The sequence below is a fragment of the Schistocerca americana genome, chromosome 6, assembly GCF_021461395.2.
Source record: "Schistocerca americana isolate TAMUIC-IGC-003095 chromosome 6, iqSchAmer2.1, whole genome shotgun sequence".
Taxonomy (NCBI): domain Eukaryota; kingdom Metazoa; phylum Arthropoda; class Insecta; order Orthoptera; family Acrididae; genus Schistocerca; species Schistocerca americana.
The window spans coordinates 430,946,518-430,955,949 of NC_060124.1; positions in this window are offsets into that span (position 1 = coordinate 430,946,518).

Below are 9,432 nucleotides of genomic sequence, written 5' to 3' on the forward strand. Positions count from 1 at the left end.
GCTGTTTAATGCTTCGAGTGGGTAATTAATGTGAGGCAACACTTTTACACGGCAACAGATGATCTAATGAAAGTTCATTTTATTGTAGTTTAGTCAAATAGTGATGTAGCTCATGTAATGTTAGTTCACTTTATCATTATTTGATTAAACTGTGATTTTGCTCGTACATGTTTACCTTTGTAACATAAAGACGGGTATACTTTACACATGTACATAGTACACCACGTGCCTTTTCGTGTTACAAAAAAATGGCGTGATCACTCGTGGGTTAATGTATTGGCAAGTCTTGCTATCCTTACTCAAGGCTACAGTGGTGTCAGTAGCAATACTGCAAGTGATAGATGGAAGTGTCTAAGGACTAATTCATGCCTGAATTTTCCATTAATCTTGTCAGAAGTGTGTACAGAAAAGACAATGAAAAAATGATTACCAGCTTCATAGACATACATACCAAAAAACCGTATCTCATTAACTAGTGTCCTAGGGAACTTTCAAGAGTTAGAGCAAAAACACTTTAAACAGTAGATTGTACAAGGGAAAGAGGAGAATGTATTGAGTTGGCACACAGATAGATGGTTGGTTGGTTGGTTAGTTGGTTGGTTGACTGATTCTGGGAAGGGGACCAAACAGTGGTCAACGATCCCATTGGGTTAGGGAAGGAAGTCTGCCAGGCCCTTTCAAAACGAACCGTCCTGGAATTTGCCTGAATTGATTTATGGAAATCACAGAAAACCTAAATTGGGATGATGGGACGTGGGTTTGAACTGTCATTCTTCCGAATGCAAGTCCAGTATGCTAACCACTGCGCCACCTTGCTTGGTCACGCAGGTGTCCAGACTATCAATTTGTACATTTGTTTTTATTTTGTTGCTTGTTACACAATGATCCAGTTATTTTGAAACACGGAATAGTATAACTTATATGAGGGCTTTAAAATAGCCATAGGTTTCATTCAAATCGTTAAGCTGGAACACTGTGCAACTGCAGAAGTCTTGGTGCTGAGAAGTTTGTCATGACTAGAAAGTCATCCGAATTTGAAAACAGTTTAGACTCAGCCTGTGTCTTCACTTTCAACAGCGAGTGAAATCAAAAGTAACCATAAATCTCTTGAAGATGACTGAATCCCAGAAAATGGCAACATAAATCGAAAATGTCCAGGCAGTGCACAAGGTATCAGCTGCTCAGCAATTAAATTTACATGAAGTACAAGTTGATGCTATCATTCACACCTGGTGATACAAGGCTCCCTTAACACACCATTGCAGTTTTATATGATGGAAACAACACTGACTGGATTACGTTCCACAGCGACAACATGCTCTTGTAATTTTACGTCTGCTTAATCCTTGAACTGCTGTTCTTGGTTTTATGGTTAACATCACCAACAATTTGAATTTCTTAAACCTCTTAAAGCAAGGAGAGAAAGATTCAGTTACAGGTATGATGGACAAGGTTGATGATTTCAAACAAAAGTTAAATGAATGAAGAACTCAACTTTGTATTCATGATAGTAGTCCAGATTTTCTATATCATGATTGACAACATTAGTTTACTTGCTTTTACATCATTGGCACCTGCGCTGCACCATGCTCCCAGACTGTCAGCGTGGTTCTGCACGCAGAACTGGTTGGTGTTCATACCATGTGGCTGACCTGCAATAGAAAGTGTATGTATTGTGGTTGTTCTCTCCTACTTAATTTGTCTCACCCATCCAAATGTTAACATTTGTAGGTCAGTTTCATTATTGCCTCCCATCCCCCACCCCTCATTTTCTTTTTTCTAGTTATCCCAACACTTGATGACTGGAACTCTCACACTGACCAGCCTGACTGCATGTTATGTATTACCAAATACTATTAGTAAATTGCGTTGTTTTGGCAGTCTGCACTTACGGTTTTTACACATGTTTTGCATTATATTTCTTCATTCCTCTCCTTTGTATATTACAGTTTCATACACCTGAACATGGGATTTTAAATCAGAAACCTCTTTGTGGTTTAAATAAATATTAATGCGACAGAAGTGGATCTCTCTCAAGTAATTATCAATCCTAGAACATTGCTTAAGTGTGTGGAACCTATACCACTAAGACTAAAAGGGATAGTAAATGTATATAGAGGACAGCATGAATGGTCACAGGGTTGTTCGACCCGTGGGAGAACATCATAGAGGTGGCAGAGAAATTGAATGGCAGAGACCTAAAAATAGACACAAAGTATCACAAGAAAACCTCCAAACAAAATTTCAGGAACCAGCTTTTATTGATGAATCTATGAATATGTAAGGGCCACCCCCCACCCCCTTCCCCGTATTACTTCTGTAGGGACTGTAAGAATGAGATTAGATTACAGTATGCACTGAGGCATATAACATGTTCAACTGCCATAAGCCCACTGCCGGCCACTGCAGAGCCTTATGCCTGACAGTGTGTGCATGCCAGTGGGCACAGCAGAACATCATACCAGATGCCATGGCCTGGTGTGTGGCACTCAACATTTTAGTTATTCTTTTCATGCTCTATACTTTAGTACCATGTCAATACCATTCAGCATCATGTATTAGGGATTATATATTAAAATTGCGACTAAAACTCAGATAACAGACAAGAAGTATTACACAGCACTGATGTTATAAACAACAGTTATAAACAGCACTTCACAGCTCTTAAATGTTTCCAGTTTGTGGCTTAGCATGTGATGGTATCATGTTGACCAGTCTACAATTCTACTTGTAGAGAAAAATTCATTTACAGAAAATAGTGGCTGTTACTTGAGCGCGCACACACACACACACACACACACACACACACACACACACACACACACACCATAACAGTGTGTGTTCCATCATAAAATCCAAACACAGAAATACAAATATCTTATGTTAGTGATAAATGCCATTATGCGAAGTATTTTGTTAGATAACACCTATATGATGACAATTTAATGTACTGATGCAGTTAAGAAATAAATATTTTGCATTGCCAGAAGAATAAATAGTTGAAACACTGAGGTGACAAGTCATAGGATACCTCCTAATATCTTGTCAGACCTCCTTTTACCTAGTGTACTGCAGCAACTCGATGTGGCACGGACTCTACAAGTCGTCGGAAGTCTCCTGCAGAAATAATGAGCCATGGTGCCTCCATAGCCATCCATAATTGTGAAAGTGTTGCTAGTGCAGGATTTTGTGCATGAACTGATATCTCAGTTATGTCCTATAAATGTTCAATGGGATTCATGTTGGGCAGCCTGGGTGGCAGAGTCATTCACTTGAATTGTCCAAATGTTCTTCAAACAAATAGGAAACCATTGGGGCCCGGTGACATGGCTCAATGTCATCCATAAAAATTCCATCATTGTTTGAGAATATGAAGTACATGAATGGATGAAAATGAGCTCAAGTAGCTAAACGTAACCATTTCCAATCCATGATTGGTTCAGTTGGACCATAGGACCCCAGCCCATTCCATGTAAACACAGCCCACACCATTATGGAGCCACCACCAGCTTTCTCAGTGCCTTGTTGATGACTTGCACAGTGCCTTGTTGATGACTTGGGTCCATGGTCTATGCCACACTTAAATCCTACCATAAGCTCTTACAAACTGAGATTGGGACTCATCTGACCAGGCTATAGTTATCCAGTTGTCTTGGATCCAACCACTAGAAAGCAGGCATGTCAGAACATGACATGTGATGGATCAATGCATGCATTTTGTGAACTAGAATTCATTGGTGATTCCATATCAGATGTCTAGTAAACACACCAACAGACAAAACTATCCCTAGGTGGTACACATCATCATGTGAGACTGGCTGCTTACGTTGTGTGGAGGAAACAGGTCTGCTAGTAACATCAGCAGAGAAGGTAGGGCGTGTGCGGGAATTATTCACCAGGAGTCCAAAGTAATCAACAACATACAAAAGCAGAGAATTGCAGATACCACAGCCAAGTGTCTGGCACATTCTGTTCAAACATCTGCATATAAAACTATACCAACTACAGTTTTTACATGTGCTGACTACTCAGGGCAATGAGCTTTATTCTAACATTTGTAATGACTTGCGGTAGCTAATGAAGGAAGACTGTTTTCTGCAGAAATTGGTTTTCAGTGACGGAGCCGCATTTCATGTGTCTCGAGAGCAAATATATCAATAACAATCAATGTGAGTATAAAACAAACAGTGATCTTATAATTGATAATGATATTAGAACCAGTGGTAACAAATATGATACCAACTGTAAAAAATGTGGGAAAACTGCTAAAAGTGGTGTAGTATGTGTAAAACATGAAACAAAATTCCACTTTCGATGCGCAAAGGTGGATAGCTCATTGAAAGGAAATGAGTAGTTTACAAAATCGTGGAAGTGTAATACGTGTAGGCCAACCGATATACTAAGCAGGGCCGCAAATATCCCGCTAACAAACAGATTTGAAGTGCTCGATGTAGACAGTAACTATGATGCTCTTGAAGCTCACACAGAACATTCTCAATCATCGAATGCTGCAGTAAATCTTCCTGGAAGCACTACCGCTTCTGAACTTCAACAAGGAGATCTTCAAGTTCCGTGTGATGCTGCTGTTCCTGTTCCGAAAACCATCTGTCAATATAAATCGCATTATGGTATTCTGAGGAAGCTTGTGATTCTTGCCGATAGTCACAGTGAAGAGATTGCTTCTCGTATAAATGAAACTGTCAAGGCAACAGGATTTGTCAAGCCTGGAGCATTTCTCTCTCAAATATGTACGTATGTACATTCAGAAGAAATCGGTAAGTTGTCATCCAAGGATTTCATTGTACTACTCGGCGGCTCTTGACGTGTACCGCAATGAAACATCAGTAGCCTACCAAGAACTAAAGAAGTGCTTGTGTTATCTAGGACACACAAATGTAATATATGTAAACATTCCAAAGAGGTACGACTTACATCAGTCGTCTTGTGTGAACAGAGAGATCAAACTTGCAAATGAACAGCTCTCAAACGTATGTAAACAGTTTAAAAATGTAAATGTTCTAGATGTAAGTGGTGTTGGGCGAAGATTCCATACCTCACATGGGCTTCATTTGAACAGTCTTGGGAAAAGGTTTCTAGCACAAAAACTAATTGAAATAAGCACAGGCAACAGTTTTACTACAAATTCAACAGTAATGACAAAATTTGTTTCATCGCCAACCACAGAAAAGAAAAATAGTGATTTTTTTCCACAGCAACACACTCCAGTAATAGTCAACACTCAAATAAGATCTTTTTTAGGCTAAAGAACAGAAGAGAGCACAGTGTAAATGTTGTACTTTTTGATAATTTAACTTGTGTGAAAACTGACATTAAGGAACCATTTAAAAATACAATTGATAAGCTATATTGTTTAAAAATATTTCATCAGAATATAAGAAGTCTTTTGAATAAAAAAGAAGAGCTGATGCTTTCACTGCAAGAAACAACTGACACAGATGGAATTATTTCAGATGTGCTCTGTGTGCTCTGCCTAACTGAACATCACTTGGAAGCCACAGAAATTAATCAGCTACATTTAAATAGTTACAAAATTGATTCTTCCTACTGTCGGAGCAATTTAAGACAAGGCGGTGTGGCAATTTACACACACAATACTATTAGGTCACAAGTTATAGATGTATCTAAATATTGTATTGAACACCACTTTGAATGTTGTGCAGTCAAATTAGAGCTTGAAACACAGTTCCTGATCATAGTAACAGTTTACAGATCACCTATGGGAGAAATTCAAAAATTTCTCTCTCAGCTAGAAACAGTTCTTACTAATCTTTATAGAAACAATAGTAATGTCATTGTATGTGGTGACTTTAACATAAACTTACTCACAAAAAATAACAACCAGAAAATATTAGAATCACTACTGTTAACCTTCAACCTGCTTCCCATGATCTCATTCCCAACAAGAGTATATGGGCACAGCAAGATCCTGATTGATAATCTGTTCCTAGATCGCACAAATTACAATGAAGTGATGACACGGGCAGTAACAAATGGTCTGTCTGATCACGATGGTCAAATGACAACCCTTAAACTTGCCAGCAGAAAAACAACACATGGCCATTGTAACCAAGTTAAGCATGTTAGATCAATAAATGCTGAATCTACTTGCTTGTTCAGAAATAGTTTATGCCATGAACAATGGGAGGAAGTATACCAGGCTGACACAGTGAATGAGAAGTTCAACTCATTCGTGAACTTATTCCTTAAACATTTTGAAGCTTCTTTCCCCCAAAGACAGATTAAAATCAAACCAACCTGTAGTAAAAAGAAAGAGTGGCTAACTACTGGCATAAAAATATCATGCAACAAAAAGAGAGATCTGTATGTACAACAGAGGACTAGTACAGACCCAGCAGTAAAGTTACATTACAAGAAATACTGTAAAATCCTAACAAGTGTAATGAAGAAGGCCAAACAGTTGCACTATGCACAAAAAATTAGCAATTCAAACAATAAAATAAAAACCATATGGCACATCATAAAAAGTGAGATAAATTGGAACATAAAACCTGACAATAATAAACACAAAGCTGCAGCCTCAGATTTTAACAATTTTTTCTCTCTTTTGCTGAAAAAACAGTGAACCATAATAAAGAGGCTCACACAGAAGCTATTGAACTACTTAACCACATGCAAATAACATCTAAAGTAGCACTTCATTTCAGAAGTACAACCCCTAAAGAAATTGAAAAAACCATAAAATTACTCAAAAACTCAGATTCCTGTGGATACGATGGCATATCAAGTAGGGTTCTAAAATCATGTGCAGACTTAATCAGTTATATATTGTGCTATTTGTGTAACAAATCTATGGAAACTGGTGTGTTCCCAGATAGATTAAAACATGCAGTAGTGATGCCAATCCACAAAAGTGGAGCAAAGGATGAAATATCCAACTATCGGCCCATCTCCCTGCTGCCAGTATTCTCAAAGGTATTTGAGAGAATAGTGTATGATAGGATTTATAGTCACACTACACAAAATGGCTTACTGGCTCCTACACAGTTCGGCTTTCGTAAGGGCTCCTCCACAGACAGAGCTATATTTAACTTAACACATGAAATTTTAGGTGAACTAAATTACAAAAGGTATCCAGTGGGGATATTTTGTGACCTTGCCAAGGCATTTGATTGTGTAGATGACAACACACTCTTGAAAAAGCTTCCACATTATGGCATTAAAGACAAATCTTTGACTTGGTTAGAATCATACTTACAGAACAGGAAGCAAAGGGTTGTCTTAAGGGGGACAGGAACAGCATTAACATCAGACTGGGGAAATATAAAGTATGGAGTCCCACAGGGCTCAATTCTTGGGCCATTAATTTTCCTGATCTACATTAATGACCTGCCAATCACAATTAACAACAGAGCAAAAATAGTAATGTTTGCCGACGATACAAGTATCCTCGTAAAAGGACCCAACTCAACAATGCAGGATACAGACATGACAGTCTCTACTCAAGTACACAAATGGTTCACTGCGAATAGCCTAACCTTAAATATTTCAAAAACCAATATGATACAGTTTCTGACAAAAAATAAAAAAATTAAAGCTCACGAAATACATGTTAACAATCACAAAATTAATGAAACCACACATACAAAATTCCTTGGTATCCAGATAGACAGTCACCGAAGATGGGAAGAACAAATTGATCAGCTGGTCAAGAAACTTAGCTCATCGTGCTTTGCACTAAGAGCTCTCCATCAGTTAGTAGACAGAGAAATAATGTTGTTGTCATACTTTGCGTATTTCCATTCTGTTCTATCCTATGGCATAATCTTCTGGGGAAATGCTGCAGGTGTTGAAAAAGTCTTCAGAATACAAAAACGAGCAGTGAGGCTAATATGTGAAGTCCCTAATGGGACATCTTGCAGAGGTCTCTTCAAATCTCTCGGGATACTTACCATCACAGGTCAGTATATATATTCACTGATGTTATTTGTAGCCAACAACAGGGAACTGTTTCAGAAAAATTGTGACATCCACAACCATGACACAAGACAGGTGAAAAATTTTCATCCAGGCTCTGCATCTCTCACTAAAGTACATAGAGGAGTTACTGAGTCAGATATAAAGGTCTTCAATAAGCTCCCCATCAATATAAAAAAGGAAATAAATAATGTACAGATTTTCAAAAGGAAACTAAAATTATTTCTCATCGAACAAACTTTCTATAAAATGGATGAATACTTAGAGTTATGATGTACAAGAGTGGGGGAAACTGCCTAAGAAAAGCACTCCCTTAAAGATAAAGTGTGATGCTGTTACTTGTAGTTTAACTGAAATTGTGGTGATAAAATGTAAATTTATCTGTTTCATTACGAGAAAATGTGAACTCCCATGTATCCCACTCTCTTGAGCATTCACTTAAACCTCTTCTTAAGGAATGCAGTTAAAACTTTTATTCATTCAAACCATAACCATGAAGAAAATTTACTTCCTTATATATGTCAATAGCATAAAAATATGCACTGTCACTTATTCTACTATTTTGAACAATCACTTAAACTGTTTTTGGCATAATGCAAGCTTTAATACTGCATGCAAGTAATTGTTCTTGTAAAATAAACCAATGGCTGTGCAATGTGATGTATAAATATTAATGTACTACTGTAATTGTATCAATTGACTTGTCCTATATTACTTGTACACTGGCTGTGTAATATGTAATCAACAGGACCAAATAAATAAATAAAAATAAAATAAAAATAAAAATTCTATGTCTTGTAGTTTTCACACAATCATTTTCCGAAACCCCAGAGGTACTTTTGAATAACACTGTACAAATTTTAGAATGTACAGTATTTGACACATATATGTTGTCTCTGCAGTTTTGCCTTACGTTTAAAGATATTTCATGTTGAAAAACATATTGAGTCCAATGAAGAGCTTATAGGAGCTGTGTGAGTATTTTGCAGACCCAGAAACATACTTCAAGGATATAATCTAGTCAACAGAAAAATGTGAATTTTTACATAAAAAAGAGAAAAAAAGTCTATCACAGCCAGGCTGAAAATTTTTTCCTTTACATGCCCTTGATGCAATTAATACAAAAACATTTGTCACAGCTGGAATCAAGTCCAAATCCATAAGCAGCATCATCAGGGAAGTACAACACTTGGCACTGAAAGCATTTTAACTAAAACACCAACATACAGCTGTAACAGAACTCACCCACTAGACAGAAAGTGCAGCAGCAGCAGCAGCTCATACGGACACCAAATATTCCAGACTATACAAACATAATAAATTCTGAAAACCTTCCAGAACTGATAAATACTGAATGACAAATAACTGTGGATGGTCAGGTTCGAACTGACAACCTGCAGTACACAAGCTGAACATGCGAATCACGACACTGCCTGCAGCACAGGTCTCAGCATTGCTCCCTCTCCTGAGAAACAG